General features: G+C 47.2%; 1 protein-coding gene across 1 annotated transcript in view; it reads left to right on the forward strand.

The window, feature by feature from the left end:
• CECR2 (CECR2 histone acetyl-lysine reader) overlaps positions 1–16,027 on the forward strand; it is a 175,910-nt gene that overhangs the window by 158,940 nt on the left and 943 nt on the right. The gene's annotated exons all lie outside the window — the stretch shown is intronic.

Raw genomic sequence — 16,027 nt, forward strand, 5'->3', positions numbered from 1 at the left:
TTACCTTTTTTTTTAATGGTTGTTCAAATATACATAATGTACCGCTCTTAAGACCTAATTTGAAACTTCACAGGCAGTCGTAACCCCACAGCCCCAGGCAGTGATAACTCCCTAGTGTCAGAATCCTGACATGCCTTCAGAGAAACTGCTGTCAAGGAAATGAAAGGCTTCAAGTTTTCTAGCATTCTTGTGCCCCCTTTGTGCCTGTCAGTCAGTTCACCCCCCACCAGATTCTGCATGGATCCCCACTGCGGAAGTTGGTTCCGTGTGCGTGAAAGTCAAAAACGTAAAACACTGGGGCTTTCTGGGACACAGTGTCCCTGGGCACAGCACTCTGCTCAGCACCCCAGTGAGGCACTTGGAATTTCGGTTGAGCCTGCAGAGGCTTTTCCTCCTGGGCTCACATCATCGTCTGGGAACTAAGACTGTGGTTGAGACTTGCTGTGGGAGATGAAAGCAGGCCCCCTTTTTCTTTCTTGGTGGGTTGGACTCTGTACCGTGCAGCCTTAGGACACTGAGCCAAGTACTGCTTGCCTTTTGGGAAGACAGGACTTACCACTTATGTCTGCGTTTCATTTCTCATATGAAGCTGTGCACACGCTTTATCTCCAAGCGGGGTATTTTTCCCTCTCTGCTTTGTAGGCCTTTGCTAAACAGACGTCTGGAGGGACTGTCTCCCGGCTAGCCTCTTTCTCATTCTGCACCAGGGGACTCACTGAGTCTTTCTGTGGAAATGCCTGATGACCAACTAATTGTCCTGCATGTGTTTTTGAAAAGGGTCGGGTAGGATGGGGTTTGAAATGGGTGTGGTTAGTGAGTAAGTTACTGGAATACTGACCCCCGTTCAGATTCTAGGTCCCCTTCTTTCCTAGTGGGGCGCGGGCACCTTCCCTCTTGCCTCGCACACAGCTCCTGAGGGCCCAGGCCAGCATCCACCAGCCTGTGGCACATGGGATCAGGGATTCTTCGCTCCTGCTGCAAAAGCTGTGTGAGCTTTCCTGGCCAGTACTGGAAAAGGGAATGCTATTTATTTTTATATTGTGTATGTTTTGTCGTGGTCTGCTGAGTCCCTGTTTCACTGAGAGCGACGCTTACCTCAATACTTAGTTCCATATTGTGTGTTGGATAATTTTTTAAAAGAACTTTTTAAAAAGCTTTTGATCCTTGGAGGTCTGTAGATTTATTTCCATATGAACTGGTTATTTTGTATAAAGTACGTTCTTAAAATAGCAAGGCTCTGATATGTGTGAGTTGTGTGTGTCCGTGTGTCACTTTTATCATCAGGGCGAACTCCCGTCAGGACAGGTTTGAACTGGGCCCCAGTGCCATTACCTAAGAAATGTCATCCCCTCCCACCCTCACTCAGTCAAGGTGGGTGGTGTTGGGGTGGGTGGGTGGTGTTGGGGTGGGTGGGCGGGGGGGAGCACTGGGCCCTGTGCAGTGGGTGACAGTGGTGTGTGCTCTGTAGAGGACTGCAGAACGCTAATAAAGCTAACTGCTGTTCTCCACAGTGTTAGAGATGAAACCTTCTCGCCTCATTCATCCAGCCCCACACCACCCACACAGCCCCAGCTCTCAGTACACCGTCTTAAACACGCCTGTAATACACGCATTTGGATCTCCTCCCAAACTCTAGGGTGGACTGGGGCCTGGTTGATAAAGAGTACAGTTGAAAATGGGAGAGCAGTTGGGCAGCTCCAACCTGGAGCCATCCATGTGTTACACGTAGCCAGAAGTGGTAGCTACAAAAATAAGCAGATACTTTTCTACCTGCTTATTCTAGTTATTTTTTATTTCCAGTGAGCATTTTAGTTTGGTGGAGGAAGCGAATAGATTAAAAGTAGCCATGTTATTATCAGGTAGCTCGTGTTCAGGCACCAAAATTCCTGGCCTGATTTAGTCTTTAGTAATTCACCTTTAAAGTAGTTATATTCAATAAAAATTGTACCACACATAGTACCAATTTCCAAATCTGTTGTTCTCTCTGGCCTAGCGTTTTCTAGGGCAATGACAGATATTTCCGTCTTGGCCTCCAATTGTTTGCTGTCAAATTATCCCCATTATTATTATTTGCTAACATAGCTTTGAGACTTCCATCCTGTTGCTGTTTTAAAATAGCGCTCACAGTTCATTCCTATAAAAAGCATTTTTCCTATAAAATATTATGTCGATTACATTTTCTAGTTTAGTAATTGCATTTCATTTCCATATAATTTTGAAGCAAAACAGAAAATGAAAATCAGTAGTTACGCCCCAGATTTGACGTGCGGGTCAGATTATGTAACGTGACTCAGTGCCTCCCCTTGTGACGCAAGGTGGGTGGGACACTCCTCGGGCCTGACCCTTTGCTGTCGCGGCAGCTGTGATACCGGCATAGTTGGCATTGGTTCCACTCCCTGCGCTATTGGTATCTCCCTTACAATATATGGAAATTTTGATTTCTGACTTTGGGATTCTCAACTGAAACTCCTCCTACTGTGACATGAATTCCTTACCAAAAGCCAAAACTTTCTGACGGTTTTAGCTAATGGTAAAGTTTAACTTTATTTTTTAATAGGAATTGAGCTCTTAGTTGAGTGCCAGGTTATTGCCAGATTTATCTCCTTGGGACCAAACAAAGTGTCTTCCACTGGTCAACTCTGTTTCAAAATGTGATATGGTAGGCAGTGTTAATCTAGCTCTATTTTTGGAATTATGTACACTTATTAAGCCCCAAGGATGACACAAAAATTACCTACTCAGTGAGCTCCCTTTAAATTGGAGCATGGAAAAGCTAGTAGGGGCAAGCTTTAGGGCAAGGGAGGAAGCCATAAATTGCTGGTGGGTGTTAGTCTCAAAATTCTGATGGAACTTGACATTTGGAAGCATCCAAAGATGCTTCTCTTTGAAACATTAATGTCTTTTGTCTCTAATCCATGTCACGGGAAGTAAAGGTCTTTATAAACAAGTAGCCCCCCCAGGGTCTCGGTTTTGCCATAATCTGCACTCTCTCTCTCAGAATGCCATTAACAGAACTGAGAAGGTGATCCAGAGTTGGTGCTTTTGGAGGCCGACTTTCACCCTGAAATCTCACTGGAGAAGTGAATGGCCTGTGTCATTAAACTGTTAGGCAAGAGTTGCCTTTAAAGTAATGTCACTGGCCTTTCCTCCTGTGAGTCCAAGCTGCAATAGCTTTCACTGTCCCTTCCCCCAGGGATTCTTGGTAGAATACCCCAGCATATCTTTTTCCTTGGCCTTATGATTTTCCCTTGGGTTTTTAAAAGGAGAATATCTGCATATATTGTAGTCCCCTTTCTGCTACCAAGGCGCACTCCTCTAATTTTAGCAAAAATCTTCAGTGCAAAATGGACTGAAATACTAGCCAAGAAGGCAGCTGGAAAATCCCGAGATTTGGATATTGTGGACTGAAATCCCACCCCTTCCACATTCATGACATGCATATAAATTCAGGTGCCCTGGAGAAGTCGTCAGGTTTGGAAAAACCCGATCAGCTCCGATACTCTTGGACTTGAACCACATTCCGGACAGCGAGTGACAAGGATGAGTATACCTATTCTAGCCAGTTAAAGCTGGACAGAATTTTTTAAAGCAGTGGAGTCAGTTCCTTGGATTGTATCCAAGGTTTCTGCTTTGGGAAAGGAGTTGCGTCTGTGGGAGGAAGACAAAGACATCCAGTGAAGCCTGGCCTCTGCGTACCCCAAGAACTAAGATGAAGACTGACTAGCTCGCAGTCAAGTTCTCTGTAAGTGTTTACTAAATGCCTGCCGTGTGTCTAGCCCTTGGCCTAGTTACTAACTAAGCAAAAAAAAAAAAAAGCTTCCTCTGCTCAGACAATAATAAAGGGAGAAAAACTGGACTATAGTAAAGTGTTAGAAAGAATACATGGCTTAGCTAAAGTAGTACAGTAAGGAGAGAGATTTTTGTTCCCTGAAGTTTAATCTGCAGAAAGGAGTTTGTTCCGACTGTGTAATTTGGGCAGACCTACTTGCACAGGCCAGGTGTGGGGAGCTGGGACCTTGTCAGTTTGGGGCCTGCCATTTCATAACTTGTTCACGTCAGCAGGCTCTGGACCTAGTTTTCTGAGTCCTTCCAGCTGGAATTCCTCTTCCCTTTCACCCGGTTCTACTCTCAGTAGGTCAAAGTGACAACATAATGCAGAAAATTCAGCCTCTAGTAATTAACTGCAGTGCAATGCTTAACGGGACATTTCCTAGAAACAGCTTAAATTCCGGGACACTGCAGAAACAAGCTAGTGTTGGGAGGAGCCAACGCATGCCCCCCCACCACCACCACGTCCACAGTCCATCAACTTGTGTCACATGGTCTGTGTGCTTCTCAGAGTCCAGTCTCTGGACGAGCAGCAGCATCATCAGCTGAGAGTGTTAGAAATGCAATTTCTGGCAGTCTGTTGTGCTAAGCCTCCTGGAGGATCTGATGCAGACAGAAGCTGGAGAACGCTGACATCGGCATGGCCCCAGCGTTGACATGACCTAATCTAAACTGAGTGTCTCATTACAACGAGGTGCATGTCATAGCGCTCTGACGAGATGTGGGGACCTTACCCTAGGGAAGGCTTACAGAGCAGGAGTGGCTGCAAAGTGGAGAAGTGCTGGCCCTGCACTCCTGAACACCCTGCTTCTGTTTTCCCGCCTCCTCCATCAGACCCCATTCCAAGTTTCTGCTTCCTCTGTCCATCTTCTGGACTGTTGGGTGTTTGGGGGAATCTAAGCCCAACACAGCACAGCTATTCCAGCATCGTGCTATCTGGTCATGTCGGGGCCTCCCTGCTGTTTAACAATCTCCTGTTTGCTCCCAGTGACATCTCCTGCAGCTGCTGTTGTGATTTATTCAACAAATTTTAGTGAGCTTATGTTTGGCTTTGCAATGCCCTAAACCAGTGGTTGCCAATCTCGGCTGCCCATTGGGGGTTTGCAAACCAGGGCTCTAAAAACGGCAGATGACTTGGCTCAACCCCCAGGGAGTTTCCATTGGTCTGGGCTGCAGCCTGCTCATCGGGATTCTTCAAAGCTTTCCTGCTGATTCTGTTGTGCAGTCAACATTGTAAACCACTCTGAAACCAGTGGCATGCAAACCTTAATATGACATGAATCATTTGGAGAATGCTGTTAGGATCAGATGCTGGCTCGCTAGGTCAGGAGTGGGTCCTGAGAGTCTGCATTTTTAACAAGCACTTTGAGTCCTAACGCCTCAAACTCATCCTTTCCAACTCTCTCGTGACCGGATCTTGTTATGTAAAGGAGGCTGCCTCACAGAGTCCTCTGTCTTTCATGTGTTCTTTCAAATCTTTACCTTTTTCCTTTTCTACTGGGTCATGTCCCCTCACCAAAGCTGACCCGCCCTTGTGCTTTGGGTTGCAACCTCTAAACCCTATCCCAACGATTAGCCTCTCCCTTTCTTCTCTCTGTAAATGTTGCTCCAGTTTCCTCTATTTAAATAGAACATATTTCTGTCTTCATCCAAACTCTACAGTAGAATCTGATTTGTGTTTGTTTCTCTTGACCGTCCCCCTGCAATTTGGCTTCCTCCCTACACTCTTAAGATCTACTGCCACACACAGCCTCAGCCAACTCCGTTTTACATCCCTTATCATCCTCTGCAGCCTCTGGCAGTTGGATCAACCCATCTTGGAACTGGTGCTCGTTGGTGTTGGGGCCTGGACCCACATTCGCCCTGTTGTCTCCCATCCTGTCCTGTTTACTTTTCTTCTCTCCCCAAAGGTGTGCTCTTCTGACACTCCATCCCTTTCTTCTTGATGCAACTTCCTCTAGATAATTTCATGTTTACCTGCAACCTCCATTATCACTCTATGCAGTTGCCTCATATCCCATCTTCAGTTCAGAGTTTTAGACATGCTCTAGTCAGCCTTTCCAAATTCCTACTGGACCTTGACACCCACCCATATGCCCTGCTGACATTGTTTTGTTTGCCACTGTTTAAAATTTTTTATTACTAAAATGATTTGCAATTTTATTTCCTACACCTTGTCTATTTTTAAAATCCTTTCTTAACTATTATAATTCACATTAATAATGACACCTTTCCCTCCAAATGTCATGTATTTATGTTTAAATGTAATATACTAGCTTCATTGTTCAATTCTCCCTTTTACTTGTGTAGTAAAATATACAAGAAAATTTACCATTTTAACCATTTTTAGGTGTATACTTCGTTGATTAAGTACATTCATATCAGGCAGCCATCACCACTGTCCATCCCAGAACTTATTTATCTCACATGAAACTGTCCCTGTTAAACAATGACTCCCACTCCCGTCCCCCGCAGCCCTGGGAATCACTTTCCTACCTTCTGTGTCAATGAATATGACTACCTGGGTACCTCAGATAAGTGGAGTCATACACTATTTGTCCTTTTGTGACTGGCTTATTTCACTTAGCAGAATGTCCATGTTATAGTATGTATCGATTTTCTTCCTTTTTGAGGCTGAATAATATTCCACTGGATGGATAGACCACATTTCGTTGATCTTTTCATCCATCGATGAACATTTGGGTTGTTTCCCCCTTTTGGCTATTGTGAAACACCTGTTCGAGACCCTGCTATCTGGGTATATACCTGGAAGTGGAATTGCAGGATAAATGGAATATAGTAATTCCATTTTTACTTTTTGAGGAACCACCATACAGCTGGACCATTCCACAGCCGTCGGACCATTTTACATTCCCATCAACAATGCACAAGAGTCCCAGTTTCTCCACATTTTCACCAGCACATGTTGTTTTCTGTTTTTTGATGATAACCACCTGTCATGCTGGGTGGCCCGCGGGGTCTCTGCTCCCGCTCCCCACACAAGAATGCAGGATATGGTGAGGCCAAAAAGGAACACCCACGGAGCCATAGGTAGGGGAGTCATACCACTATATTCTCTCTGGCGGCACTATACTCTCACTGGAGGCTGGATCCACACTGTCCGCAAACCGCCATCCACGCTTGCCAGCCCAGCCGCCATCTTCTTGCTAGCCCCCATTCTTCTCTCTTCTCTCTGCTAGCGTAGCCACAGCAGTTATATTAGTGGCCAATGGCTCACTGGTTACAGCTGACGGCCAACTAGCCACAGCTGATGGCCATGCAATCACAGTTGGCCATTTACTACCTGAGCCAGCACCTGTCTATGTGAGGCCGAGAGCCTGGAAACTGCTTTCTGGGGCTCTGCCCCCACACCACCCAGCTGATGTGAGGTTATAGCACTCTACCACTCTTTTCTATACACACTGCTGTCCCCTCTTGTGGCTGCCACTTCAAATTCATGTCATCAGCCAAACATTTCTTCGCTCTCCTCTACTTACCTACCGAATCCTTCTGATGTTCTTAGTTGGGGTGATAACATCTTTCTCCTGCTGATCTGTTTCAATCTGGTATCTGTCCCTGGCATTTAATCAGCTGCCAAGCCCCACTGATGCTTCACAGAAATCTTCCTTCCTGTGCAGGCTCTCATTTTTATGTCTTGCCAGGATTGTTGTAACCTCCCTGGCCTGTCTAAACCATTTGCCGCCATGAACCTTTTGTGTCCCTACTCACATCCTGTCTCAGCCTCTCATTGCCCACGAGGAAAGGGAAGAAGAAGCTCTCAGTGAGCACCTTCTGTGCGCCAGCCGCTGTACTAAGTGATCTACGAGGTCTGACAATTAAGTTTGCGAACTCATTCTAGAAAAAGTGCTGCACACCTCATTGCTGAATATCACTATGGTCACCTTTGAAGTACTCCGCTTGGGAAGCTATATACCAACACCAGTGCCTAGTCCACCCTTCAAAGCAATTTTGGAACTTTCTGGAATGGTCCTCCTATTATCCTTGATGTCCTGAATGTCATCAAAATGTCTTCCTTTCAATATTTCCTTTATTTCTGGGTAAAGAAAGAAGTCATTGGGGACCAGATCAGGCGAGTAGGGAGGGTGTTCCGATACAGTTATTTTTGACTGGCTAAAAACTCCCTCACAGACAGGGCCGTGTGAGCTGGTGCATTGTCGTGATGCAAGAGCCATGAATTGTTGACAAAAAGTTAAGGTCGTTTTTGTCTAACTTTTTCATGCAGCCTTTTCAGCGCTTCCAAATAGTCAACTTGGTTAACTGTCCAGTTGGTACAAATTCATAGTGAATAATCCCTCTGATATCAAAAAAGGTTAGCAACATCATTTTAACTCTTGATTTGGACTGATGGAACTTTTTTGGTCATGAAGAATTGGCTGACTTCCATAGTGCACTTTGACGCTGTTTCAGGGTCATATTGGTACACCCAGGTTTCATCACCAGAGATAACAGGGCCCAAAACATCATCTTGCCTCACCCAAAGGTCTTGGCAAATGTCAACTCTCCTTTGCTTTTGTTCATCAGTGAGCTCCTTTGGGACAATTTTTGCACACACTTTTCTCATGCCAAGATTTTTAGTTAAGATTTTCCTGTTTCTCTATTGATGTTTACTTAGTCTGCTATGCTTCTCACAGTCAGCCGACGATTTTGACGCGCAATTTGACAGATTTTTGCAATGTTTTGTCAGTTCTGCTCGTTACTGGCCGCCCTGTCCTCTCTTCGTCAGTGACGCATTCTCTCCCAACAGAAAGACGTTTAATCCATTTGTACACTGCCGTTTCTTCATGGCATTATCCCCATAAACATGTCCCTAATTTCACTTCCACTCTTGCCAAGTGATGAAATATGGGTGTACCAATACGACCCTGAAACAGCGTCAAAGTGCACTATGGAAGTCAGCCAATTCTTCATGACCAAAAAAGTTCCATCAGTCCAAATCAAGAGTCAAAATAATGTTGCTAACCTTTTTTGATGTCAGAGAGATTATTCATTATGAATTTGTACCAACTGGACAAACAGTTAACCAAGTTTACTATTTGGAAGTGCTGAAAGGCTGCATGAAAAAGTTAGAGAAAAATGACCTTAACTTTTGCCAACAATTCATGGCTCTTGCATCACGACCATGCACCAGCTCACACGGCACTGTCTGTGAGGGAGTTTTTAGCCAGTCAACAAATAACTGTATTGGAACATCCTCCCTACTCATCTGATCTGGCCTCCAGTGACTTCTTTCTGTCCCCGAAGATAAAGGAAATACTGAAAGGAAGACATTTTGATGACATATTTGTTCATTGTTCTAATTCAGGCTCAGACATTCTCGCAATATCACACAAAAACACACAACAGTAATGAACGCCACTCAGCAAGACACCGCCATATGTCGACACGAACACAGCTGTGAGACACTGATACACCAAGGTTATGAAACCTTAACGAGCTGTTTGTACAGTGCTGCCAATTTAAGTGCACAGGCAAATTTGCAAACTTAATTGTCAAACCTCGTACATCTAAGTACAATTCGTTTCATAGATGCTGAAGCAGGCACAGAGAAGTTAAGTAACTGGTTTAAGTCCACACAGTAGGTGGTAAATGAGAATTCACACAAACTCAAGAGTAGTCTTACTCTAAAGCCTATGCTTAGCCATGACCCTCATATAATCCTGTGAAGTAGATCTCTCAATTCCTCAATCCTCTTGATGAAGAAAAGCGCCCACTTGAGAAACTTGCCTAAAGTGAGATAGTTATTAACTTGGGAGCTGGAATTTGAACCCGGGTCTCTTGACACCAAAGTCTCTCCCAAATCCTGGGCCAGGCAACAAGATCCTGTACTATCCAGACCCAAAATGGCTGGCCAGCTTTATTCTCCCCCTACTGCCTAGCCCTTTGCCCCAAATTAGAGACAGTTGGACCCTAAGAAGAAGCCGGGTTTCGGTTTTACCTCTCCACCTTTGGTCTTCAAGCCCCAAATGATCACTCCTTCATCCCTGAAAACTTTTTAAGTTCTGAGCTCTAACCTGGAGCACTGGAGTGCGGTCCTGCCCTCACAGCCCAGATGTAACATGGTGCCTGCAGGGAGCGCGCCATCCTGCCGCCCTCCCGCTGCAGAGCCCAGGCCTGAAAATCCATGCCAAGTGGACAAAACCATATCCCTGAAGAGAAGGCTCTGCCAAGTACTGAAGATACAGAATCTGAAGCAGTCAGCCACCTGCAATTAGTTGGGAAGTGTGTGAGTCTGAGAAACAGCTTAGCTCCTGGCACCTAATGTCTGGCTGAAGTCTTTGCATGACATTGATTTTCTGTTGTTTGTCCTCCCTGATGTCCAGGTCTGAATGGGGGTGAGTCCCATTCACCCCGCCCCACCCCCACACTGCCTTGAGCAAATCTCCAGCCTGAATTTTTGTCCCAGTCACACGAGCAACCTAGTCAACAGCCACCTGCCGCCACCTGGGGAGGCAGGCTGGCCTTGCCTCTGGGGTTACATTCGAACCCAACCTGTTTGAAGGTGAAAAGGGCTGCTGTGGGCACGAAGGGGAAGGGGGGATACTGACAAAACAAGGACTGTAAACCAAACCTTCCTGCAGGGCCGCAGGAATCGGGCCTGTATCTTGGCGTCTAGAAGTCAGAAGGTTCTTACTGGAAGCCGGTAAGTGCTTGTTGTTTTTTGTCTGTGTCAAGCTTAGAGTTGGTAGTTGGTAGGAAAAGACTCTCTTCTAGCAAATGAGCAGCTGTGGAGGAGGTCAGAGCAGCAGTGGGAAGAGTCTTGTCTCTCCTTTGCTGTACCAAGAAGGAAGGGGTGGCAAGAGGAAGCGGCCTGTCCAATTCCGGGCGTCTCAGGCACCTTCCAAGTCGGAAGCAGGTTGTTTCCTTGGCACTGCTGATGTAGGGGGCTCATCTCTGGGATGCTCTCCTTGCCTTACTAGTTAGCAGAGAGTGCCAGGCAACGGTCCTCGTCCCTGAGCGCCCCCTCACACCGTGAAAAAGTCATGGCAGCTGAAGAGTAGAACTGTCTCATGAGAAGACTGACGGCCACGTGGAAGGCGGTGCAGTGGCTGCCCTCTTCCTTCAGCGTCAGCATTGACTGCCTCTGCACTGGGCCTCCGGGATGCAGCCCTGAGCTTCTCCCCTCCCGAGTGACTTACCATTTTGATGGGGATGTGGCCCCACAGACGGACGGTTGTAATACAAATGTGATAAGTGCTGAAATCACAGAAAGGGCTCCTAGCCAAGATTTGAGGGCCTTGGGAAGGGCTTATGGGAGGAAGCTGAAGGCCAAAGAACAATTTGTAATTCGTCAGGTAGAAACAGGCAGAGTGTCCTAGTCAAGGGGACAGTACGTGCAAGGCTCAGACACACGAGACCACGTATTCCTGGGAGGAGTTCAGAATGGTTGGCAGGAAGTGCAGTGGGGGAGTGATTTGGGAGACAGCCACTGGGAAAGGAGGGGCCAGGTCGGGCTGAGGGTCGGGTACTGTCCGGACAGCGAGACATAGTTGCAAAGCACGTTAGGCAGGGAGGGATATGCTTAAATGGCAGGCTGAAAATCTCCCGGATGTGCCCTTTTGCTCTGTTGGCCTTGTCGTAGAGAACAGAGCGGAGAGTAGCCCACTGAAGGCGGGAGCAGAGTTAGGCTGGTGAGAGCCCCGGGCAGTGGCTAGTGGCCAGGAGACACTTAGGACAATGGTTTTCTACCCATGGCGTAGGACCTGTTGTCCCCCCAGCCCACTGTGGATAAAGTTTTCTAAAACACAGTTAAAATGGATTACTAGAAGAACAGATATTTTTTTTTTTAAAGTCACATTTTATTTATAGATTCTAAAACATGATATTACTCAAGTTGCCATAAAGTTTTCTAAACTTTACTTGTCACAGACGGGCACTGAACCATATGCTCTTGAGTAGCACTCACTTCAGGAGGACGAGCTGGCAACACGCTGCTGACTAGTGGGGGGCAGAAGGGGAAGGTGGGCCGAGGCCGGCTGCGTGCTCAGCCTGCATAGTTGGCAGTGCTGTCCTCAGAGCTGGGGACGGGGAGGAGGCGCAGCGGGTCTGGGGGGCTGAGGCGAAGAGCAGGAAGTGCTGGGCATATTGCGTGTGGCTGGGCCACTAGGGGAGTGGCCGGCGGCCGGCGGCATGGACGTGTGGGGCTCAGGGCAGAAAGCCTGAGCCTGGCAGACCTGGGCGTCCTGACCAAGCGGACAAATCACAGCCCAAAAGGAGGCTTCCCCCAGATGGGTGTGCGGAGCAAAGGGGTCGAGAACCTTGGGCAGGATTCTGTGGGCACCAGTGACCCAGGGACACTGGCCACAAGGGGCTGCTGAGCCACTGGGGAGAACGCACGGAGCACCAGAAGTCAAGGGAATAGACTGTTTCAATCTGGTGGAATGAGAGGTGTGATCTGAGGAAATCCCTGGCCTGCTCGGGACCCTGTAGCTCACCACCTAGAGTCACCCCTCTAAATTGATTTGTCTCTGAACGGCCTCATTCGAAATACGGGCCTGAGAAAGCATGTATTCACAGTTTTCTGTGCTTTCCAACTTTTCTAATTTTTTTCTGTTATTCGAAGTACTCTAAGAAATAGAACAAACATTCATTCTTAATGACAAAGAACTGACCACTGCCTGAACATATTAACTATCATCTCGTAGGAAAGCAGATAGGAGAGATCACAGATCAGTTTTGGTGTTGGGGTGGGGGCCCCCGTGGGCAGGGAACCTGAGCAGCCCCTGGAATGTTGCCATTGGTGTGAGGCCCTGAGGGTGACACCTTTGGGCCCTGCCATGCAGGCGTCCTCCCAGCCCCACCAGGCCCTGGCTGCCTCTGACTGTGCCCAGGACAGTCCTCAGCCAGCTCCTTGTTTTCAAAATAGCCTGGGGGGGCGGGGGCAAGCAGTGCTTAGTGTACACACACACACACACACACACACACACACACACACACACACACACGGCAGCAGTACTCTTGGAAACACGGCACCTGAGGCTGAGGGACAGTCCCTGGGCCAGGCGCCAGCAGCGTGGTGCCCACAGTTGAGGGGCTCTGCCTGCAGAGCCAGCTGTACCTTCTCACTGACTTTTCACAGTGCTGGAGAAGATTCCGGAAGCGTGGCCTTCTATTCTCGCATCCCTCCCTCCCTGCAGGCAGCTTCCTCTCCTAACTTGCCCTTCTCCTTCCTCAGCCCCCCCTCAGATTGCAGACCTCCCACACTTCTATGGCTCTTTCCTGTCCCTTAGCCCTGGGCTGGCACCAAGTCCCTGCCCTTTTTCCTTTAAAAAGTTCTCTCTTAGCTAACCCTGGTACTGTGCACCCTCTCCACTGCCCTAATCCTGCCTTCTCCACGTCACTGCTTTACTACAGTGGCCTCCTAACTGGCCTCTCACCAAAATTGCCTTTTCTCTACCCATTCTTCTACAATTATTGTCTTCATACCTCCAGATGGGTGTGCGGAGCAACGGGGTAGTTTTCCCCTTAAAAGCATTCAGTGTTTTCTTATTGCCCACGGGATCAAATTTGCAAAAAGTTCCTTACCTTGGGGGTGGGGGACACATGCAGTACCTGAAAATCCCAGGGACCTCACACCTGGCCTGCCCCTACCCTTGCAGCTTTCCTTCCCTCAGGCCTACTGAGCGGACCAGGTGGTATGCTGTGCCCTCAGCCCTCTGGCCCACTCACATCCGTGCTGCCCACCTCTCCCTCTTCTCTGTATCAGCCTTTCCTTCTAGCTCCTTCTCTAGGCCAGCCCACAATGACTCACATCTGTGAACCCAACACTCATTGCCTAAGCAGTTCAGTTGCTATTAAATGAAATGTGAGGGATTTTTTAAATGTTTTGTTACATAGTACAGAAAACAACTTCTTGAAAGAGGCTACGCAGTCTCTTTTAAAATTCCCGTGGAGGAGACTGAATAGCCCAGCTTAAGTCAGGTGCCCATCCTCAGACCATCAGCATTCCCCAGGGGACAGCGTCCCATTTTAGCAATATGGCAGTTCCCACTGCAACCAGGTGGGATGTTGGGAGGGAGGGAGGGAACTCCTGGATGTGGGGTAATGAAGAAAAAAGACAGTGGTCCACTGTATTCCACCCTTTCGTGCCTGAGGACATGCAAACACTATTTCCTGTACATCAAAGTTTCTCCCTTCTAATAAGGCTCAGTCATCCCCTGTAAAAAGGAAGTGCACTTGTCTGCCTCCTCATGTGAAATAATTAAATGTCAGGACCAGAAACTGTCCAGAAGCAATGGCATGGAGCCTGTCACCAGGTCAAAGTTATTTTTTATATATATCCAGTCCTTGTCCCTTTTGGTCCCAAAGTTCCAAATGTAGCTCCTCAACTCTGCGTCTCAGAGCTCAAATGGTTTGTTTTACTACCCCGTACTCCCAAAGTACTCTTTTTCCTAAATTCCGTTTGGAAAAGAAGTTGGGGCAATATTGTTTATTAGCCAATAATCTAAAGCATGGAGCACACCGTAAGTGATAAGACTGGGTAATTTAGTGAGTGTGTTTGTTTACTGAGCTTTTGCCTGCTTGCTGGAAGAGTGTCCCTTGCTTTCAGTCCCAGTGGGAGGGTGGGCTGTGTCACTTTAGAAGCCTGTTCCTCTCAGTGCTGGAACCAGTAGAATTTAAACTCCATCAAGGCAAGGACCTTGGTTTTGTCCTCAGCGATATCCCTGACATCCAGAACTGCAACTGGCACAAGTAGGCACCCCCAAAATATCTGTAGAATGACTCACACTCGGGCCTGTGGATTGCCTTAGGGATTGAGTAACAGGTTGGGAATTTTCGTGGTGATACGACTCCTTTAAAACCTTGGCTAGCTGCCTGTCAGTTTCTTCTTTGTTGACTCTTTACTAATACATTCACTTGTTCCAGAAATTTTGTCAAGTCATAGTGTTTGAATACCAAATCTGCACAAGGGAACTGCTAAGCCTGGGACTTGCAGTGGCTTGGCACGGTCGGACTGGTGAGGCTGGTGCTCTGAGATGCACACACGCACGTCTGTCTGGTGGAGGTGCAAGGCAGTGGCCTGGGATTGAGCTGTCCCTAATTTCTCTGGCTTCTCTTAAATACCCCTATTCCAATAGCCGGTGAACTGCAACTTATAAAGTAGAAATTTAGTTGTAAAAATAGCCGGGACTATGGCTGCAAATTCTCAATTATTTGATTCTCTGGCTTTAGGCAGTAAGGGCTTCCTACATGTCCTGTTGCTTCCTATCTTTTTATTTTTTCCCTATTCCGCCATCTTGGACATTCTCCCTGTATCAATTTTTAAGGCGGCTATGTGGAATTACAGTGTTTCCTTCTCTCATAACAACACACTTTAATTTCCTGAGGTAGTATTAGAAACCAATCCTAGCAAGTTAAGCAACCATGACCTAATTCATTGAAAGAACAGGAGTGCACCTGGCAGTCAGGAATGAGCTAGAAGCAGGGACTTAAATGTTAGGAATATTTCCATCCTCTGTTTCTCCTGCAGATGTGCTTGCTTCCCTTTTCTGTTTCTTTCCCTACAGTCCAGCTTCCTGTTTCTCCAGCAGATCCAAGTTTTACGTGTTTTAGGGCCAAACACCATGTTACAAGCCCATTCAAGTTCTCACCGAAAACTTCGTTGTCCCCTTTTCCCAGGAAGTCCTGTTGGTCTTGCCTTCGACATGTACCCATAATTAAACCATCTCTCAGCACGACCCCCCCCAAAACCCCGACAACCATCACCTCTGGTCTAGATTACTAGAATAATTTAATTGGTCTTTTTGTTTTTTTCTTTGACCCTCTGCTGTCTATTCTCAACACAGCAGCTGAATGAATGGTCCTGTCCAGAGCATGTCACTTCTACGCTAAAACATTTCCCATTGTTTCTCTTTTTATTCAAAATAAAAGCCAAAGACAGTCTGAGGCCTTAGCTGGTCAGGCCTCCACCCCGTTATCTCTATGACTTGGTCTGCACTGCTCACCCCGTGTTCACTCTTCACCTGCCGTTCTTGTAGCTCACCAGTCTCCCTGCTCTCAGGCCTTCGCTCTGCCCGGAATGCTCTCCCCCAGACCCCTCACTTCCTTTGGAACCTCAAGTCGCCTCAGTGAATCCTTCCTCGGTCAAGCCACCATCACCCCCACCCCACTGACATTTCCTATCTTCCTTCCCTTCCGAATTGTTTTCTCCAGAGTATTTATCACTATCTGGTGTCCTTAG

This window comes from Rhinolophus sinicus, chromosome 1 (genome assembly GCF_057876585.1).
Source record: "Rhinolophus sinicus isolate RSI-liver-muscle chromosome 1, RSI-T2T, whole genome shotgun sequence".
NCBI lineage: Eukaryota > Metazoa > Chordata > Mammalia > Chiroptera > Rhinolophidae > Rhinolophus > Rhinolophus sinicus.